We start from the raw sequence: 23,668 nt of genomic DNA, 5'->3' as shown, positions 1-23,668 counted from the left end.
CTAGAGTCGGTATAGCCTTCCAATTTCAATTCTCTTCCTCCATAAACCATGAATATATTCTTAGTCCTTCTCAAGTACTTAAGAATATCCTTCGCGGCTTTCCAATGCATTTGATCGGGGTTGGCCTGATATCTGCTCGTGATACTCAGAGCAAAGGCTACATCCGTTCTGGTAGATATCATCCCATACATAATACTACCTATGGCTGACGCATATGGTATGTGTGTCATTTTCTCTATCTCTTCGTCAGTCTTGGGACACATAGACTTGGATAGAGAAACTCCATGACACATAGGTAGATGTCCTCTCTTGGACTCATCCATAGAAAACCTTTTCAATATGGTGTCGATGTAGGTTGCTTGAGTGAGTCCTATCATTCTCTTAGATCTATCTCTATAGATCTGTATCCCTAGAATATAGGAGGCCTCACCCAAATCCTTCATCGAGAATCTATCTGATAACCATATCTTTTTTGACTGCAACATCCCTACGTCATTCCCAATGAGTAGGATGTCATCAACATAAAGCACTAAGAACATCACTGCATCCTTAACTACTTTCTTGTACACGCACGGTTCCTCCGGGTTTTTGATGAAACCAAAGTTCTTTATTGTTTCATCAAATTTCTGGTTCCAACTTCTTGATGCTTGTTTGAGACCATAAATTGATCTCTGAAGCTTGCATATCTTATGCTCGCTTCCCATGGATGTGAATCCCTTGGGCTGCATCATATAGATTTTTTCCTTAATGTTTCCATTAAGAAATGCAGTCTTCACATCCATTTGTCATATCTCATAGTCATACCATGCTGCTATGGCAATAAGGAATCTTATGGACTTGAACATTGCGACTGGTGAAAAGGTTTCATCATAGTCAACTCCTTGTCTTTGAGTATAACCTTTTGCTACCAATCGTGCCTTGTAGGTTAGTACCTTGCCATCAGGCCCAAGTTTTCTTTTGTAGATCCATTTACACCCTATTGGAACAATTCCATCAGGAGGATCTACTAAAGACAAAACTTGGTTTGTATGCATCGAGTCTATTTCCGACTGCATAGCATCAAGCCATAAATTCGAATCCGCATCAGAAATTGCTTCCTTGAAGTTTCTTGGATCACATCCAATGTCGGGTTCACTTTGATCCCCTTCAAGAAGAAGACCATATCGAATAGGAGGTCTAGAAGTCCTCTCGGATCTCCTAGATGTAGGCATGTCCACTGAAGGTTCTTGAGGTGTGGGATCGTTATTTTGTATCTCAGGTTCTTCTCGAATTTCTTCGAGTTCCATCATCTTGCCTTTCTTATCTAATAAAAACTCCTTCTCCATGAAGGTGACATTCCTCGAAATAAACACTTTTGTTTCAGTAGGATGATAGAAATAATATCCGATTGAATTCTTCGGATATCCTACAAAATAACATAAGGTGGATCGACTATCCAACTTATCTCCCACTGTTTGCTTCACGTAAGCAGGACATCCCCAAATCCTCAAGTACGAATACTTAGGAGCTTTGTCATTCTATAACTCGTATGGAGTTTTATTCATTGCTTTGGTGTGAACATTGTTCAACAATAATACTGTCGTTTCAAGTGCATAGCCCCAAAACGAAGGAGGGAGCTCAGTGAAGCTCATCATAGATCGAACCATGTCCAACAAAGTTCGATTGCGACGCTTTGAGACACCATTCAGCTGAGGTGTCATAGTAGGAGTCCACTGAGAGAGAATCCCATTCTCTTTTAGATAGCTCAAAAACTCGGTACTTAAGTATTCTTCACCTCGATCCGATCGAAGTGCTTTAATACTTCTACCTTGTTTGTTTTCTACTTCAGCCTTGAATTCTTTAAACTTTTCAAATGATTCAGACTTATATTTCATTAAATATAAATACCCATACCTAGAATAATCATCAGTAAAGGTAATGAAGTAGGTGTGTCCAAATTTAGTACCGATACTAAATGGTCCACAAACATCTGTATGGATCAAATCCAACAGGTTTTGACTACGCTCAGGCTTCCCTTTGAAAGGAGATTTAGTCATTTTTCCTTTTAGGCAGGACTCACAAGTAGGTAGAGAGTTAACATCAGACATATCAAACATGCCCTCTCCCACTAGCTTGTTCATACTCCTTGAGAAAATATGACCTAGTCTAGCATGCCAAAGGTTTGCCGGGTTTTGACTATCGATTTTCCTTTTGTTTGTTGTTACTGGTTTATCAACATAATCAACTAGAACGTCTTAATTTTAAGTTATATAGATCGTTTTTAAATTGTCCATTTCAAATCAAACATTCATTCTTGTAAATATTGCAAATCTCATTCGCAAATTTTCAAGAAATATCTTCTCTATCAAGAATAGAAAAAAAAATAATGTTTTAATGAAATCTTGGTACAAATAAAAACATCTCTCTCAAAATATAGCTTAAAATTGTTTTTGCAAAATTAAACAAATGTTTCCCATAGCTTTTGGATTCAACTCTGGAACCATTTTTGAGCCTTAACTGGGTCTCACCCATCCTAAGCTTACGACTTCTTGTCATCATCTGCAACTCATTACAAATGTGAGATCTATATCTGGTATCCAATACCCAAGAAATAGTATTAAGTGAAACATTTATAAAATATATCCTTTGTAGTTCGTAACTACTCGATATACATTCTTTGCAGTTGCGCTTCCAGTAACTGGGTTTCTTGCAGTGATGGCAAACTTATTTAGACTTGTCCATCTTTGCATGTAACATTTGGCCTTGAGATCATGGTCCTACCATTTCTCTAGTTCGGCCAACCTTTCCGAAGTTACATCAGCCGGGGCTGTTTTTCGGAGGAGCCTTTTCTAACACTTAGAAAATCTTTTCCGAACTCAGGACAATCTTAACTTATGGAACCATTCCGTATAGTTTGCGCCAGAAAGTTTGTTTTGTTCGAGAATTGAAACATGTGGATTACGAAGATTCATCATAATGATATACTGAGATGAAACAGACAATAATCGATGATTGTTTAATTAATTTACTAAGACATAAAATATGGCGAAATTTAATTTTATGAATTTCACTCCCACTATTTTAACGATTTCACTACCCTCTAGTGAAAACGGGAAACTTGTTTCCTTAGTGGGAAAATGGAGTCCAATTGACAAACTATAGTCCCGAATAATATCAGCCAACCATAATTTTCAAAAGGTAGAGCCCAATTACTTCCAAAGCAACCCCGATGTTTTTACCTCATATCCAATAAGGGCCCAATAATATGACGCCGTTTAATGTGACATGTCAAGATGACCCATCAATATTAAGTTGTGATGGACGGTCGCCATGTGGATCCCCAATAATATGAGCCAATCCCATGGTAGTTCCACCCAACTTACAACATGTGTCGATCCAATGTACAGCTTTCCGACGAACGGGCCCCCCCAATAATATGAGCCGGACCGTGCCCGCGGGTAACATCTCATACATTGATCGTTGATGGAAGGTAGGAACATTTAAACAATATTTAAATTCCCTTTTGTTTATCTTGATATCAATTTAAAATCATATTTAAAATGAGGGATTTTTAATTTTTGAAAATCTGTCTCATCATGCAATTTATGTATGCTTGCGGGATTCATACAATTTAGTCTAAACATGCATACATCAATTATATCATATATTATTTAAGGATGATCGATCCCATTATCTAATCGAACCGTGGTTTCCAATCACGAGTCTAAGTCCAATCCTAGGTGATATGCAAGTATGCAATGCAATCCTATTACATTGAGCTTTCATTTACATTTTTTCGGTCTTTATCGTCTGCTGGGCCCACCATTGTCTTCAAATCTGTATCTCCCACTAAGTCTAACAAATTTACAATAAATTTTGATGACAAGTAGGGATACATATTTAAGGGGTGGAAACGAACCATAAACCAAGCCCACTTTTATTACAAATGACAATTCAAATTGGGCTATAAACCAAGCCCATTAATAAAACCCAACAACAATAAAACCAAATGTAAATTACCTAACATACACCTAAAACATTGGTCATGGCAATCGATCATCCCTTATCCAATAATTAAATAATTGGATAACATGCAATGACATCATAATTAAAAGATAAAATCAAATTTTATCTTATCCTTTCATAAGATCATATCTTATCATCAATTGTACCAAAATAATTGATTTTATAAAATCTAATTTAACGGATAAAATTTATAAATTTTCAAAACATTTAAATTTATCCAAAAATCAATTTTAAAATTTCGAACTTGAACAATTCGATCCGATGCCTCGTGAACCAATCAAAAACAATTTTCGATCGGACCAAAAACTAAAATTTCAAATTTTCAAAATTTTAATTAAAAATTGAATTTTAATTTTCCCAGACTGCCCGGGACATTCCCGGAAAGCCCCCTCCTCCACGTGGGACAGGGCTGCCCATGTGGAGGCGGGCAACTTCGTCGCTGCCCGTGGGCAGCGATCAAATCGCTGCCCAGCGCGGTGCGCTGCCCGATGCCCCTGTTCCGTCAAAATTTTAATTTTAAAATTCGTTTTGTTTTTCAAAAAAAAACGAGGCCAAATATTTTGTACAATCGATTAATTTAATCGTTTGATCTGAGCAACCTGTCTCTGATACCACTGTTGGTAAAACGTGTTCAGATCAATTAAGAATTGATACCCGGTGCAGCGGAAGTTTAAAAATTTTATTTTTATATATGGAACGATTCCATATCATGGGTATCAAAACTTTACGATTAAATTATGCAAGTAAAAATAAAATCACAATTAAATTTTTACCTCTTCAAGCAACGGCTTGATTATGGACACCAACAGAATTTAATCTGCTCTTCTTGTATATCCCGGGAATCGATGGCTTCAGGATCAATCTTCGGAATCAGGTCCACGAACAGAAAACAGAAACCCTCTGATTGATTGCACTAGAAATCAATCAATTAATTATCGATGAGAATAAACAGATTTGATCTGTCAATTCAGAATGTAATTTTCCGTAAAAATCACAAACTGAATTTTCTCAAAAAGGGACAGAGGATTTCGAAAATCCCCTTGAAATAATATGAGTGATTTTTGAAAATTGCTAGAATGAATTCTTCTGATTTTCGAACACTACTCATCTATTTATAGATAATTTTTAGACTAGATTAAGTTATGATTGTATTAGGACTCTAACTTCTTAGGGCCCACAATCCATAACTTAAGCCCAACAAGTCAAGCCCGTTATTATAAAAATTAATATAAAATTCATCATGACTCCGATTGATAAAACTGATTTCACCAATGTGCACAGAAACCATTTCTGCACCTTTTAAAGTCAAGATAATTTTTCTGAATTCGAATTCAGTGATTTCCAAAAATGTCCATCCCTATGTCATTTTAGAAAATTCCACTCCCTTTTAGTTAAGAAGTCCAACTTCTCTTTCATTAAATTTAACTCTTTAAATTTAACTATCTCAACGGGGTTTAGTAATCCATTACTTGTGTGACCCTCAATGGTTCAGGGATACAGCTAGCCGTGGGCTCACAACTCCTTGTGACTTGGAACAACAATTTTTGACTTGCCCAACGAATCATGGTAAGAGCGTCTAGCAACATAGCCCCATGATTTTCTAGGTATCACTGATAGTGCCTGCAAGAACCAGTAGATTTTGGTCAGCGTACAGTACGGTCTCTTCATCCATATATCCCGATCGAATCAACAACCATTGGTGCATCGAAAGTCGTTCGAGATTCAATAACTATGCATTACATCATGGAGATCAAATAGTGACATCGCATGTGTTACTAAGAAAACCGAGTAACCTAAAACACATCATGTACTCTGGCCAGATATTCGTCACACTAATATCTCCTCAGATCGCATAGGATATCCACACTCGCAAGTATGTGGTGAATCCTTGACTACAAAGCATTGACTCCTATATGTGTCATAACTGTACCCAATCCCGATACCTGTTGACCCCAATAGAGTCAGTAAACGAGTCAAAGTACAGTACTAGCATATAGAGTCTCAATGATGTTTCAAGTAGTAAGGACTAATGGTGTACAACCAAAACCGCGGACTTTATCCACTTGATAAGTGATAACCACTTGGAAAGTCCGAATAGGGTAGTTCGATCATTCATCATATGAATATCCATTTGCATGCTTTGAACATCTCCATGTCCATTACCAATGAAACGTGGTACTTGGCATCACAAATGCTAGTCTCAATCTCGAGCGATCCTTATCCTTATTAGCGGACGGCTCAATTGACTAGGAACTGTTTAGAATATACAGTGACTATAAGATGTGTTTCATAATAGTGATCTCTCTTTATTCACTATCTCATCTTACTTACACTATAGTATATTCAAGGTCTTTATCAAAACATCAATAGTATATCACAATATAACAATATGAAAAAAGACAAAGAAAATGTCATTAATGAATGTAAATTATATTAAACAAAGATTGTTTATAAATAGAGTCACAAAAGCCCTTAGCCACAAGCTGACTAACCGGGCACCCACTCTTTCACTCTAGACCTTATCCTTTTGTATCTTGTCGAATGGGATATTATGTCGTTGTGGTATGGTTTGAGTTGAGTTTGAATTGGAGAAGGAAAACCAGATTTTTTTCTGGTACAGAGCATCTCGCTCGATCGGTTGAATCTTATCGATCGATCGAGCATCCCTGTACCGAGGCAGAGATTAGAACATTTTGTGTCCGCTCGATCGGTAAGATTTTACCGATCGAGCGGAGGCCCTTCTTTTTGGACAGTGGCTTTAGAATTTTTGGCCGCTCGATCGGTAAGATCTTACTGATCGAGCGAGCACCCTTTTAGAAAAAAAAAATTATGTCTTAATTCTTATTGTTTAATTGAGTTTATCAATTGCTTTATCCTAAGATTATGATTAGAAACGAGGGCTCACACATCCGACGTCAGCCCACTGATGGCGACTATCCCGCAACTAGGGATACACCCTGCTGCAGCTCCACCGCTTCGAGCACAGCTCCGCTTACTCGAGCAATACTCTGCTATTATGTCAGACATTGTCTGACTATACTAAAATATACTTCCTACTCCAACTCTAAAAAGAGTACCCAAAGCTCTAAAATAGAGCATCGTGGGCGAAGGAGAGGAGTTGCTGAGCTCTTTAAAATGAGTCTCCTCGGCTCCTTTTATAGACAAGGTCCGAACCCTCCTTTGGATTGTCCGAACTCTCCATGCTTGACAAGTGTCACGGCCAGCACTTCGTACCGTCCGACTGGGTACTTCGTGAAAGAGTGGGTGCCCGGTTAGCCAACTTATGGCTAAGGGCTTTTATGACTTTATGTATAAACAATCTTTGTTTAATATAATTTACATTCATTAATGGCATTTTCTTTGTCTTTCTTCATATTGTTATATTGTGATATACTATTGATGTTTTGATAAAGATCTTGAATATACTATAGTGTAAGTAAGATGAGATAGTGAATAAAGAGAGATCACTATTATGAAACACATCTTACAGTCACTGTATATTCTAAACAGTTCTTAGTCAATTGAGCCGTCCGCTAATAAGGATAAGGATCGCTCGAGATTGAGACTAGCATTTGTGATGCCAAGTACCACGTTTCATTGGTAATGGACATGGAGATGTTCAAAGCATGCAAATGGATATTCATATGATAAATGATCAAACTACCCTATTCGGACTTTCCAAGTGGTTATCACTTATCGAGTGGATAAGGTCCGCGGTTTTGGTTGTACACCATTAGTCATTACTACTTGAAACATCATTGAGACTCTATATGCTAGTACTGTACTTTGACTCGTTTACCAACTCTATTGGGGTCAACAGGTGTCGGGATTGGGTACAGTTACGACACATATAGGAGTCGATGCTTTGTTGTCAAGGATTCACCACATACTTGCGAGTGTGGATATCCTATGCGATCTGAGGAGATATTAGTATGACGAATCTCTGGCCAGAGTACATGATGTGTTTTAGGTTACTCGGTTTTCTTAGTAACACATGCGATGTCACTATTTGATCTCCAAGATGTAATGCATAGTTATCGAATCTCGAACGACTCTCAATGCACCAATGGTTGTCGATTCGATCGGGATATATGGATGAAGGGAACGTACTGTACGCTAACCAAAATCTACTGGTTCTTGCAGGCACTATCAATGATACCTAGGGAATCATGGGGCGATGTTGCTAGACGCTCTTACCATGATTCGTTGGGCAAGTCGGAAATTGTTGTTCCGAGTCACAAGGAGTTGTGAGCCCACGGCTAGCTGTATCCCTGAACCATTGAGGGTCACACAAGTAATGGATTACTAAACCTCGTTGAGATAGTTAAATTTAAAGAGTTAAATTTAATGAAAGAGAAGTTGGACTTCTTAACTAAAAGGGAGTGAAATTTCCTAAAATGACATAGGGATGGGCATTTTTGGAAATCACTGAATTCGGATTCAGAAAAATTATCTTGACTTTAAAAGGTGCAAAAATGGTTTCTGTGCACATTGGTGAAATTGGTTTATCAATCGGAGTCATGATGAATTTTATATTAATTTCTATAATAACGGGCTTGGCTTGTTGGGCTTAAGTTATGGATTGTAGGCCCTAAGGAGTTAGAGTCCTAATACAATCATAACTTAATCTAGTCTAAAAATTATCTATAAATAGATGAGTAGTGTTCGAAAATCAGAAGAATTCATTCTAGCAATTTTCAAAAATCACTCATATTATTTCAAGGGGATTTTTGAAATCCTCTGTCCTTTTTTGAGAAAATTCAGTTTGTGATTTTTACGAAAAATTACATTCTGAATTGACAGATCAAATCTGTTTATTCTCATCGATAAACATCTGATTGATTCTAGTGCAATCAATTAGAGGGTTTCTGTTTTCTGTTCGTGGACCTGATTCCGGAGATTGATCGTGAAGCCATCGGTTCCCGGGATATACAAGAAGAGCAGATTAAATTCTGTTGGTGTCCATAATAAAGCCGTTGCTTGAAGAGGTAAAAATTTAATTGTGATTTTATTTTTACTGGCATATTTTAATCGTAAAGTTTTGATACCCATGATATGGAATCGTTCCATATATAAAAATAAAATTTTTATACTTCCGTTGCACCGAGTATCAATTCTTAATTGATCTGAACACGGTTTTCCAACAGTGGTATCAAAGCCAGGTTGCTCAGATCAAACGATTAAATTAATCGATTGTACAAAATATTTGGCCTCGGTTTTTTTTTTATTGAAAAACAAAACGAATTTTAAAATTAAAATTTTGACGGAACAGGGGCATCGGGCAGCAATTGAATCGTTGCCCAGGGAAGCGACGAAGTTGCCCGCCTCCACGTGGGAAGCCCAGTCCCACGTGGAGGAGGGGGCTGCCCGGGAATGTCCCGGGCAGTCCGGGAAAATTAAAATTCAATTTTTAATTAAAATTTTGAAATTTTGAAATTCTAGTTTTTGGTCCGATCGAAAATTGTTTTGATTGGTTCACGAGGCATCGGATCGAATTGTTCGAGTCCGAAATTTTTAAAATTAATTTTTGGATAAATTTGAATGTTTTGAAAATTTATAAATTTTATCCGTTAAATTAGATTTAATAAAATCAATTATTTTGGTACAATTGATGATAAGATATGATCTTATGAAAGGATAAGATAAAATTTGATTTTATCTTTTAATTATGATGTCATTTCATGTTATCCAATTATTTAATTATTGGATAAGGGATGATCAATTGTCATGACCAATGTTTTAGGTGTATGTTAGGTAATTTACATTTGGTTTTATTGTTGTTGGGTTTTATTAATGGGCTTGGTTTATAGCCCAATTTGAATTGTTATTTGTAATAAAAAGTGGGCTTGGTTTATGGCCCGTTCCCACCCCTTAAATATGTATCCCCTACTTGTCATCGAAATTTATTGTAAATTTGTTAGACTTAGTGGGAGATAAAGATTTGAAGACAATGGTGGGCCCATCAGACGATAAAGACCGAAGAAATGTAAATGGAAGCTCAATGTAATAGGATTGCATTGCATACTTGCATATCACCTAGGATTGGACTTAGACTCGTGATTGGCAACCACGGGTCGATTAGATAATGGGATCGCTCATCCTTAAATAATATATGATATTATTGATGTATGAATGTTTAGACTAAATTGTATGAATCCCGCAAGCATACATAAATTGCATGATGAGACAGATTTTCAAAAATTAAAAATCCCTCATTTTAAATATGATTTTAAATTGATATCAAGATAAACAAAAGGGAATTTAAATATTGTTTAAATGTTCCTACCTTTCATCAACGATCAATGTATGAGATGCTACCCGCGGGCACGGTCCGGCTCATATTATTGGGGGGGCCCGTTCGTCGGAAAGCTGTACATTGGATCGACACATGTTGTAAGTTGGGTGGAACTCCCATGGGATTGGCTCATATTATTGGGGATCCACATGGTGACCGTCTATCACAACTTAATATTGATGGGTAATCTTGACATGTCATAATAAACGGCGTCATATTATTGGGCCCTTATTGGACATGAGGTAAAAACATGGGGGTTGCTTTGGAAGCAATTGGGCTCTACCTTTTGAAAATTATGGTTGGCTGATATTATTCGGGACTATAGTTTGTTAATTAGACTCCATGTTCCCACTAAGGAAACTAGTTTCCCGTTTTCATTAGAGGGTAGTGAAACCGTTAAAATAGTGGGAGTGAAATTATAAAATAAATTTCGCCATATTTTATGTCTTAGTAAATTAATTAAGCAATCATCGATTATTGTTTGTTTCATCTTAGTATATCATTATGATGAATCTTCGTAATCCACATGTTTCAATTCTCGAACATAACAAACTTTCTGGCGCAAACTATACGGAATGGTTCCATAAGTTAAGATTGTCCTGAGCTCGGAAAAGATTTTCTAAGTGTTAGAAAAGGCTCCTCCGAAAACAGCCCCGGCTGATGTAACTTCGGAAAGGTTGGCCGAGCTAGAGAAATGGTAGGACCATGATCTCAAGGCCAAATGTTACATGCAAAGATGGACAAGTCTAAATAAGTTTGCCATCACTGCAAGAAACCCGGTTACTGGAAGCGCAACTGCAAAGAATGTATATCGAGTAGTTACGAACTACAAAGGATATATTTTATAAATGTTTCACTTAATACTATTTCTTGGGTATTGGATACCAGATGTAGATCTCATATTTGCAATGAGTTGCAGATGATGACAAGAAGTCGTAAGCTTAGGATGGGTGAGACCTAGTTAAGGCTCGGGAATGATTCCAAAGTTGAATCCAAAAGCTATGGAAAACATTTGTTTAATTTTGCAAAAACAATTTTAAGCTATATTTTGAGAGGTGTTTTTATTTGTACCAAGATTTCATTAAAACATTATTTCTTTTTCTATTCTTGATAGAGAAGATATTTCTTGAAAATTTGCGAATGGGATTTGCAATATTTACAAGAATGAATGTTTGATTTAAAATGGACAATTTAAAAATGATCTATATAACTTAAAATTAAAAGACGTTTCAATTAATTATGTTGATAAACCGGTAACAACAAATAAAAGGAAAAATGATAGTCAAAACCCGGCAAACCTTTGGCATGCTAAGCTAGGTCATATTTCCTCAAGGAGGATGAACAAGCTAGTGGGAGAGGACATGTTTGATATGTCTGATATTAACTCTCTACCTACTTGTGAGTCCTGTCTAAAAGGAAAAATGATTAAATCTTCTTTCAAAGGAAAGCCTGAGCGTAGTCAAAAACTGTTGGATTTGATCCATACAGATGTTTGCGGACCATTTAGTATCGGTACTAAATTTGGTCACACCTACTTCATTAACTTTAATGATGATTATTCTAGGTATGGGTATTTATATTTAATGAAATATAAGTCTGAATCATTTGAAAAGATTCAAAGAATTCAAGGCTGAAGTAGAAAACAAACAAGGTAGAAATATTAAAGCACTTTGATCGGATCGAGGTGAAGAATACTTAAGTACCGAGTTTTTGAGCTATCTAAAAGAGAATGGAATTCTCTCTCAGTGGACTTCTCCTATGACACATCAGCTAAATGGTGTCTCGGAGCGTCGCAATCGAAATTTGTTGGACATGGTTCGATCTATGATGAGCTTCACTGAGCTCCCTCCTTCGTTTTGGGGCTATGCACTTGAAACGGCGGTGTTGTTGTTGAACAATGTTCACACCAAAGCAGTGAATAAAACTCCATACGAGTTATGGAGTGGCAAAGCCCCTAAGTATTCGTACTTGAGGATTTGGGAAAGTCCTGCTTACGTGAAGTAGACAGTGGGAGATAAGTTGGATAGTCGATCCACCTTATGTTATTTTGTAGGATATCCGAAGAATTCAATCGGATATTATTTCTATCATCCTACTGAAACAAAAGTGTTTGTTTCGAGGAATTTCACCTTCATGGAGAAGGAGTTTTTATTAGATAAGAAAGGCAAGATGATGGAACTCGAAGAAATTTGAAAAGAACCTGAGATACAAAATAACGATCCCACACCTCAAGAACCTTCAGTGGACACGCCTACATCTAGGAGATCCGAGAGGACTTCTAGACCTCCTATTCGATATGGTCTTCTTCTTGAAGGGGATCAAAGTGAACCCGACATTGGATGTGATCCAAGAAACTTCAAGGAAGCAATTTCTGATGCGGATTCGGATTTATGGCTTGATGCTATGCAGTCGGAAATAGACTTGATGCATACAAACCAAGTTTGGTCTTTAGTAGATCCTCCCGATGGAATTGTTCCAATACGGTGTAAATGGATCTAAAAGAGAAAACTTGGGCCTTATGGAAAGTTACTAACCTACAAGACACGATTGGTAGCAAAAGGTTATACTCAAAGACAAGGAGTTGACTATGATGAAACCTTTTTACCAGTCGCAATGTTCAAGTCCATAAGAATCCTTATTGCCATAGCAGCATGGTATGACTATGAGATATGGCAAATGGATGTGAAGACTGAATTTCTTAATGGAAACATTAAGGAAGAAATCTATATGATGCAGCCCGAGGGATTCACATCCATGGAAAGCGAGCATAATATATGCAAGCTTCAGAGATCAATTTATGGTCTCAAACAAGCATCAAGAAGTTGGAACCAGAAATTTGATGAAACAATAAAGGACTTTGGTTTCATCAAAAACCCGGAGGAACCGTGCGTGTACAAAAAAGTAGTTAAGGATGCGGTGACGTTCTTAGTACTTTATGTTGATGACATCCTACTCATTAGGAATGACGTAGGGATGTTGCAGTCAACAAAGATATGGTTATCAGGTAGATTCTCGATGAAGGATTTGGGTGAGGCCTCCTATATTCTAGGGATACAGATCTATAGAGATAGATCTAAGAGAATGATAGGACTCACTCAAGCAACCTACATCGACACCATATTGAAAAGGTTTTCTATGGATGAGTCCAAGAGAGGACATCTACCTATGTGTCATGGAGTTTCTCTATCTAAGTCTATGTGTCCCAAGATTGACGAAAAGATAGAGAAAATGACACACATACCATATGCGTCAGCCATAGGTAGTATTATGTATGGGATGATATCTACCAGACCGGATGTAGCCTTTGCTCTGAGTGTCACGAGCAGATATCAGGCCAATCCCGGTCAAATGCATTGGAAAGCCGTGAAGGATATTCTTAAGTACTTGAGAAGGACTAAGAATATATTCATGGTTTATGGAGGAAGAGAATTGAAATTGGAAGACTATACCAACTCTAGCTTCCAAAGCGACGTGGATGACTCGAAGTCAACCTCTGGATTTGTATTCATGCTCAATGGCGGTGCTGTCTCTTGGAAGAGTTCCAAGCAGGACACCACAGCGGATTTCACCACTGAGGCAGAATACATTGCAGCATTAGCTGCTGCTAAAGAGGCCGTTTGGATGAGAAATTTCGTCCAAGAGTTCGGCGTAATTCTTGAAGCTGTTGTCCAGTTCCAGTGTACTGCGATAACAATGGTGCCATTGCTCAGGCAAAGGAACCAAGGTCTCATCAAAGATCCAAACACGTACTGAGGAAATACCACATCATCCGGGAGATTGTGGAAAGAGGAGACATCACTGTCGAGAGAGTGGTCTCTACAGACAATATCGCCGATCCACTTACTAAGCCCTTGCCAGGACCATTGTTTGACAAACATCGCGAAGCAATGGTATTACGTAGTATGACTAGTTGGCTTTAGGGCAAGTGGGAGATTGAAAGAGTGGGTGCCCGGTTAGCCAATTTGTGGCTAAGGGCTTTTATGACTCTATGTATAAACAATCTTTGTTTAATATAATTTACATTCATTAATGGAATTTTCTTTGTCTTTCTTCATATTGTTATATTGTGATATACTATTGATGTTTTGATAAAGACCTTGAATATACTATAGTGTAAGTAAGATGAGATAGTGAATAAAGAGAGATCACTATTATGAAACACATCTTATAGTCACTGTATATTCTAAACAGTTTCTAGTCAATTGAGTCGTCCGCTAATAAGGATAAGGATCGCTCGAGATTGAGACTAGCATTTGTGATGCCAAGTACCATGTTTCATTGGTAATGGACATGGAGATGTTCAAAGCATGCAAATGGATATTCATATGATGAATGATCGAACTACCCTATTTGGACTTTCCAAGTGGTTTTCACTTATCGAGTGGATAAAGTCCGCGGTTTTGGTTGTACACCATTAGTCCTTACTACTTGAAACATCATTGAGACTCTATATGCTAGTACTGTACTTTGACTCATTTACCGACTCTATTAGGGTCAACAGGTATCGGGATTGGGTACAGTTACGACACATATAGGAGTCAATGCTTTGTTGTCAAGGATTCACCATATACTTGCGAGTGTGGATATCCTATGCGATCTGAGGAGATATTAGTATGACAAATTTCTGGCCAGATTACATGATGTGTTTTAGGTTACTCGGTTTTCTTAGTAACACATGCGATGTCACTATTTGATCTCCAAGATGTAATGCATAGTTATCGAATCTCGAATGACTCTCGATGCACCAATGGTTGTTGATTTGATCGGGATATATGGATGAAGGGACCGTACTGTACGCTAACCAAAATCTACTGGTTCTTGCAGGCACTATCAATGATACCTAGGGAATCATGGGGCAATGTTGCTAGACGCTCTTACCATGATTCGTTGGGCAAGTCGTAAATTGTTGTTCCGAGTCACAAGGAGTTGTGAGCCCACGGTTAGCTGTATCCCTGAACCATTGAGGGTCACACAAGTAATGGATTACTAAACCCCGTTGAGATAGTTAAATTTAAAGAGTTAAATTTAATGAAAGAGAAGTTGGACTTCTTAACTAAAAGGGAGTGGAATTTCCTAAAATGACATAGGGATGGGCATTTTTGGAAATCACTGAATTCGGATTCAGAAAAATTATCTTGACTTTAAAAGGTGCAGAAATGGTTTCTGTGCACATTGGTGAAATCGGTTTATCAATCGGAGTCATGATGAATTTTATATTAATTTCTATAATAACGGGCTTGGCTTGTTGGACTTAAGTTATGGATTGTGGGCCCTAAGGAGTTAGAGTCCTAATACAATCATAACTTAATCTAGTCTAGAAATTATCTATAAATAGATGAGTAGTGTTTGAAAATCAAAAGAATTCATTCTAGCAATTTTCGAAAATCACTCATATTATTTCAAGGGAATTTTCGAAATCCTCTGTCCCTTTTTGAGAAAATTCAGTTTGTGATTTTTACGGAAAATTACATTCTGAATTGACAGATCAAATCTGTTTATTCTCATCGATAAACATCTGATTGATTTCTAGTGCAATCAATCAGAGAGTTTCTGTTTTCTGTTCGTGGACCTGATTCCGGAGATTGATCGTGAAGCCATCGGTTCCCGGGATATACAAGAAGAGCAGATTAAATTCTGTTGGTGTCCATAATCAAGCCGTTGCTTGAAGAGGTAAAAATTTAATTGTGATTTTATTTTTACTGGCATAATTTAATCGTAAAGTTTTGATACCCATGATATGGAATTGTTCCATATATAAAAATAAAATTTTTAAACTTCCGCTGCACCGGGTATCAATTCTTAATTGATCTGAACACGTTTTTCCAACACTTTGGATCATCTGATCTCGAATATTACGTTATTCGTGACGTCACCTACTCGGACACTTGTCTAGGCTACTGTTCGGACCGTCCGATCCTAGACTTTGGATCGTCTGAACTCTAGTCTCAGACAATCAAATTATTTTCCTTATCTTATCTTATCTAATGGAGATCGGACCGTCCGATCCCTCTTCTGATCATCCAAACTCTGCCCTTCCGAACAAGAACAGGCCAGGCCCTCCGTACTCAACCACTTCAGACCATCCGATCCTTAGTTCGGATCCTCCGATACTGTCTATGACTCGGAACCTTCCCGACTATTTGAGAGTGTTCTGGATCCTTTTTTTTGAACTCTCTTGACCCAGTTGGAAACTCCTTAATCATGTTTTATTTAACTTAAACATGATTACTCGATTAATTATCATTTAATCATTGATTTTAGATATGGGTCACTACAGATAGCGAGGCTCATTGACGCAAAAGATATTTCATTGGTGCACAATAGATCCAAATTCAATTTTATCATCGACGGAAGATTGTATAGTATCAAAAACAAAATTTGTATGATTTGTTGTAGGCAAAGAGAGACGATCACTATTCAATATAAACTTAATAAGTGTTGTTACCATTTGCGAAAGATGACATAAACCTCGTCTCAATTTTTGAAATGTAATACATATGCTACCTTGTTTACTTCAAACAATATGTCTGGGCTCGGTTGGGTTCTCTGTGATGGAAATGGAGAGTGATAACACCAGAAAAAGATGAGTGAACGTAGCAACCTTTCCCAGTTAGATGGTTTCGTAACTCAGCCGGCCTCCTGCACAATAAACAGCTCGTGAATGGGCATCGGAAGAGTTTTTCGATGTGGCCACTTCGATACTAAGTCAATATAAGGCTTATAAGAGGGGAAAAAACTCAAACAAAATATGCAGCAAAATTGTGCAATATATTGTGTATGAGATTGTAATATGTTCTTAATGTTGTATCGAGAATGAACTTTCAATTTTATCAAATATTCTTTACTTATGTTGCTAGATATGTGGGTATCTAGATAAGAAATAACATATCTTATTTATCATCTTTCCAAACTCCACCTTGGTCCTCGGGTCATCTTTTTTTACCTCCATCTCGAGCCCGAGTCAAGACCCGAGCACTTACGGGGATACCACAAGTCCTACATCAGTCGAGTTAGAGTGCCACTCGTTGTTTCGATTTAAACAAGACGTGTTTGGAACTGGATAACTCGTGCTAAGATGGACAGGGTCAGGGACCAAGCCACAAATATAGTGTTGATGCCTCATTCAATCGGGGCTTAGATGAAAATACCTCATACTTTTGGGATTCAGGGTGCCGAGACCTCATCCACTCGGGCTTAAGGGATTGGGTCAAGAACTGAGCCATAAATATAGCGCTGAGACCTCGTTCACTCGGGCTTAGATGTCAATGACTCAAACACTCGGGCTTAGATGGACATGGGTCAGAAACCAAACCATAAATATAGTGACGATGCCTCATTCACTCGAGCTTAGGTGTCAAGGCCTCATACACTCGGGCTTAAGGGTGTGGAGGCTTCATTCACTTGGGTTTAAGGGCAGGGGCTGGGGCTAGGTCAAGGATCAAGCCAAAATATAATATATTTATGCACCAAAATACGAAATTGATTAAGTAAGTGTCATTATATTAATATTTTTTGGATATAAATTTGAACGGATTAATTAATACGATATAATTTTAAAAAATTATCACTCTAAAAAGTCCTATCGAGCTTAATATATACTAGTCGCATCTACACATGAAATGTTTGCAAACACAAATATTTATTATTAGTGTTGTCGTTTTTATATTTTTATTTATAATAAATTTAAAATGGAAGTGCGAAAAATGAAGAAAATCACGAGCGCACAAAGTTTAAAATAGATATAGAGATTTTTTTAAGGGTATTTTAGATATTTCATCTTTTTTTTTTCAAATCAAATCTAATACGGTTAATAAGTTGTGTTCTTCTTTAATAATAACTAGTGAAAAATGCGCATGCTTTGCATGTGTAAAATATAGGTTTTTTTATATGTAATATTTGTTTTTGAAAGCAAAAAATGGAGTAAGTGGGAGGTTTAGTGGATAGTGGATAAGAAGAGTAATTACAGAATAAAAAATTTTGGTGTCCTCAAAGCTCATCTTTCATATAATAATAATAATAATAATAATAATATAAGATAATTAGTATCAAAATAAAATAGTTTATTTGATTTTATATATATATATATATATATATATATATATATATATATATAAATTGAATTAGATCACTTGACCCGGCCAAGAAGACTAATTGACTATTAAGTAAAACATTACTATCTGTCAGTTGTCCAAATACTCCATATATGTTGATTAATATATAAGAGTTTGAAAGTGAATGAATCTTATTAATCACAAGAGAGATATATATATACAATTGAAGATTAACCTAATATTCTAGATAAGCACAATATAAGATCCTAGTATAGATTGAAATATACAAGGATAAAATCTAAACAAATAACAGAAAATATTCACACAATATTCACACAATCTTCTGCTAATATGCCCCCTCAAGATGGATGTGTCGAAGAAACACCAATCTTGAAAATCAAACTCTTTAGACGAGAAGTAGACAGTGGTTTTGTCAAGGCATCTGCAAGCTGATCAACGGAATAAACATGGGAAACTCGTAATTTCTTGGATTGAACTAGTTCACGTACAAAATGGTAGTCCAAAGCAATATGCTTCATCCTTGAATGAAAGACTGGATTAGCACAAAGATAAGTCGTGCCAATATTGTCACTGTACAAAGTAGGAATAGAGGAAGAAGTAAGACCAAGTTCGGCTAGCAGAGAGCAAAGCCACGAAATTTCTGCTGCGCCGGAAGCAACAGCACTATATTCCGCTTCAGTAGATGAACGAGCTATAGAATTTTGTTTCTTAGAGCTCCAGGATATCGGATTGGACCCATAGAAAATAACATAAGCCTCAGTAGAGCATCGGTCATCAGGATTACCACCCCAATCCGCATCAGTGAAACCATGAAGAGAGGGATCAATGGTGGGACGCAGGTGTAAAACATAATCAAGGGTGCCGTGAAGATAGCGTAGTAGACGTTTTATAGCTCCCCAATGAAGTTCAGAAGGAGAATGCATAAACTGAGATAATCGGTTGACGGCAAAAGCGACATCAGGACCAGTGACCAGAAGATACTGAAGACTGCCAACAGCTTGTTGATAGTGAGTGCGATCAGAGGCAGGAGCACCATCATGCAAAGACAGTGAGCCAGTAGTGGCAATAAGTGTGGTTACCGGTTTGGAAGATTGCATATTGAACCGCTCCAAAATGTCAAGAACATAACTTTGTTGAGAGAGCATAAGACCACGTGATGAAGGTAGGACTTCAACACCCAAAAAATAAGAGAGAGATCCCATGTCTTTGACAGAGAAATAAGCAGCCAATTGCGCAATAATAGATTCAACAAGAGGCAAGTGACTACCAGTGATAATCAATTCATCCACGTATACCAGGAAATAGACAGTGCGTCTCGCATGACGGTAAATAAAAAGGGAGGAATCAGCTCGTGATGCAAGAAAGCCAAGGCGCATAAGAAAGGAGCTTAGCGCCTGGAACCAGGCCCAAGGAGCCTGTTTAAGGCCATAGATAGTGTAACGCTCCAATTTTATCTTAATTGACTTTATTTGAGATAATCGGAGATTTCAGAGTTCAAGAGCCGACTTGTTTTTTATCAGGATCCTTTTTGCAAATTTTGGAAATTTGAGGGACTAAAATGCAATTTTGGACTTAAATAGATATTTAAGCATAAGTTGACCCATTCTTTCACTTCTTCATCCCCTCCAACGTCTCTCTCCTCCATTGAAGATGCCCAAGCGACTTCCAAGCTTTCCAGATTTCACCCCGAGCTCGATCCGTCCGTTGGAATTTAATTCTGAAGGCAGATTAGCAATCACGGCTGCGAGAGCTTCGTTCTATCGTAAGTTTTTCTACGATCAGATGCATTCTATTTTTTGGATGTTTTTAGAATCGATTGAGTTTCGAGTATGTTGATCTTGGCAGAGTTCTGATCGTTTATTCTTTGTCGGTTTTGAAATAGAGCGTTGTTCGGATTTGTTATGATTTTTGGAAGCCGTTTTTGAAAATGAGGATTTTTAGATTTGTTGGGTTTGCCGCCGGTTTGAATATTTGGCTATTGAGTTTGATCGTCATTGTTGATCTTCTCTTACCTCCGTACAGATTCGTTCGAAGGCCGTTGAATTGTGAGATTTCAGGAGTTGAATCACTTTGAAGATTATAGCCGGTATAGTATCGATTTTTTTATTCGATTCAGAAAGTTTGATGGAATCTTGATTGAGGAATCGTTATTGTTTCTAGGTTTGGAGCATCGACGTTTGAGAAAGGTATAAGATGACTTAAACTGGAATGGAACGTGTGACTCGAATCCGACTTGATTCGAGTGTTTCGAAGAATCACATACTTGCATGTAATTTGTTTTTACTCGAATTTAGTTGATTGAGTCATGTTTGCATTGCATTCATCTTGAGCTAAGAATCCTTGATTTCAGCGGGCAGGACGGCCCTTTTATATTAGATGATTTGGGGGCTATATTGTGAGTGGCCTGGGTGTAGCCGCTTTACCTAGTGCTAGCATACTCCTTATAGTCGCACCAAAGTCTAGAGGGTGGAGATACGTAGCACCACCTCGATCGGGAGAGTCAGTGAGTTGTTTACGTGATCTCATCCTCGGGATCCCAAAAGCAAAAGCAGCAATGTTGGGATTATCCGGACTTGATAATCCAAGAGTTTTAAAGACATGCATTTCATTTTGATTTGTCTTGAAATTGCATGGTTGATATTTGAATATCTGGAAGTTGATGTATTTTGATTTGAAATGCTTATTTGATATTGCATGCTAGTCTCTTTTACTGGGAATATTATTCTCATCGGATTATCCAGCTGTTGTCTTGTCTTTGTATGTGTGCTTGGCAACAGGTGGGGCAGGACCGAGTCAGAGATCGCATGGCTAGGTGGATGAGTTGATAGAGTGAGGCCTTGCGGTTGTAGAAGTCGAATTTGTATTTGAACTTGTATCATATTGTATTTTGGATTGTGGAACTTAGAATTGATGCATGTTCTACACTTTTTATGTAATTGAATACCTTTTTGCTGGAATTTTGTACCAATGCATGATTTTGTTGTTAAAGCGATGACTGATTCACTCCCCCGAGCTTTGGTCGTGCGTTGGATTGGTTTTTAGCAGCAGGAGCAGCGCGCCGCGCAACCCGTTTTATCCCGAGCAGGGCGCCATGCGCGCCCACGCCTCGCAAGGGCGCGCCCGCGCATTGGCCAGGGTGCCATGCGCGGCCGCGCGTCAGCCAGAGCGCCGTGCGCGGCCGCGCGTCAGCCAGAGCGCCGTGCGCGGCCGCGCCAAGCTGAGGCGTGGCCTCCCCTTTTTTAAAAAAAAAAATGTTCTCGGATTTTAATGCTTGTTAGATTGTTTACTCTTTGATTAGATGTTTAGAACCGAGGTCTCACATTAAGTGTTATCAGAGCGATAATATTCTTGGACTGAATTTAGAAGTGAGCGGGGTAGATCGAGTCCGCATGAATTGAATTCTCGCATGTGATTGAGTTATTTAAATTGATTTGTTTAAATACCATGCGAACATGCTTTATTAATTGAGAATTATTTGAATTACATGACTATCTGATTAATTTATAAAGCATGAATTATTGAGATATGAACTGTAATTCACCTGTATCTGGAATTTTGAGAGATTGCAAGGACATCGAATTGCAGCGATTGAGATATCTTGTGTCCTAACCTTTGATTATCAGATGGGTCCTCGACGAGTTATTAATAGGAACCCACCGCCAGTTACTCCACCAAATGAGCAAGCTAGTACCGAAATTGTTCAGATGGATTCTACAGCGACGCCGATGGAAACCTTGCTGAAGAGGTTCCAGTCATTTAATCCACCGTTGTTGTTGGGTACAGAGAATCCAATTGACTGTGAGAGTTGGTTGGATGACATTGATCAGTTGTTTGATTCCCTTGACTATTCTGATGACCGCAGAACTAGGTTGGTCATTCATCAGCTTCGTGGTGTTGCTAAAAACTGGTGGATCACGACGAAGAGATCCATGGATAACTTAGGTACAACTATTAACTGGAATCTATTTAAGTCTGAGTTTTATAAGCGGTTTTTCCCAGTTTCGTACCGAAAGGACAAGGGAGCCCAGTTTGCAAATCTAAGGCAAGGGAATTTGAACATTGAGGAGTACGTAGCCAAATTTGACAGCTTGTTGCGTTTTGCACCGCACATTGCCGAAAATGAAGAAGCTAAAGCCGACCAGTTCATTAATGGTCTGAACCCTGATATCTTCACGCTGGTAAACACTGCTAGGCCAAATAATTTTGCGGATGCCATGAATCATGCAAAATGATCTGAAGCAGGTTTGTGGAGACAGAGAGGAGCTCAGTTTGTGCCTCAGCAGCAGCAAGGACAGTTCCAGGCACAACCTTCTCAGTATCAAAACCAACCATCCCAATATCAAAATCAATATTTTCAAATTTAGAATCAACCACCGAGTTTTGAAGGTGGTAGCAGTGGAGGTAATAGGAAGGATTACTATCTTCCGAGGGGGAAGCAGTTTAAGAAGCACGGAGGCAGTTCTTCGAGCTCTAGTGGCTCGAGGCGGTATGGATCGGCACAAAGTTTGGGTCAGTCAGGCATGTCTTGTGCCAATTGTGGAGGGCGTCACTCCAGTGATCAGTGTAGAGGTATTTTTGGAAGCTGTCATATCTGTAACCAGGCGGGGCACTTTGCAAGAACGTGTCCTCAGCGTGTCCCTGAGCAAGCTTAGAGTGGAAGTTCTTCGAGACAGACAGCTCAGCCTCAGCAGCAAGCACCTACTGTCCACTCTTTCCAACCTCAGCAACAGATTAGGCATGAAGGTAATCAGTATGCGAACCAGCCTCCCAGACAGCAGGCACGAGTTTTTGCTCTGTCTGAGGATCCACAGACTCAGGCTGCACCTGATATTGACAGATCAGGTAACGTTCGATTTTGGTTTTCCATTCTTATTGGACTGTTAAATACTGGCGAGTCTCTTGCTTTCTTATTGAAGAATTTGTTTAGTGTTTATCGTGCTCCTTAACTTTGGTTGAGTCGTTTGAATTGACGAACACTCAATTAGTGTTGTTAATCTTTCCATTAACTGGATCTTTCGGAAGTTTTAGTGGAAGCTATGAATTCTTATCGATGATTTCTTATCTGTTGGAATAAGAATTGTACTGATCTTTCAGAGCTTTTGAGGATTTTATAGCAGATTTTGTGCCGAATAGTTGTATGCTATTCTTTGATGTCTGAATTTTGTTTGGATCGAGTTGTCTTCCTCGATTTTTTTGATTTGGTGATGGAAATTTTGTTGACCAGCGCTCCGGTGTACTGATTTTGATGCTGATGATCTTTCAGTACTTGGTATTCTTCTTATCGAGATCTTGGGAT

This window comes from Henckelia pumila, chromosome 4 (genome assembly GCF_033568475.1).
Source record: "Henckelia pumila isolate YLH828 chromosome 4, ASM3356847v2, whole genome shotgun sequence".
Classification (NCBI taxonomy): domain Eukaryota; kingdom Viridiplantae; phylum Streptophyta; class Magnoliopsida; order Lamiales; family Gesneriaceae; genus Henckelia; species Henckelia pumila.
The sequence above is the reverse complement of the archived record's forward strand: the minus strand, read 5'-3'. Positions refer to the sequence as shown.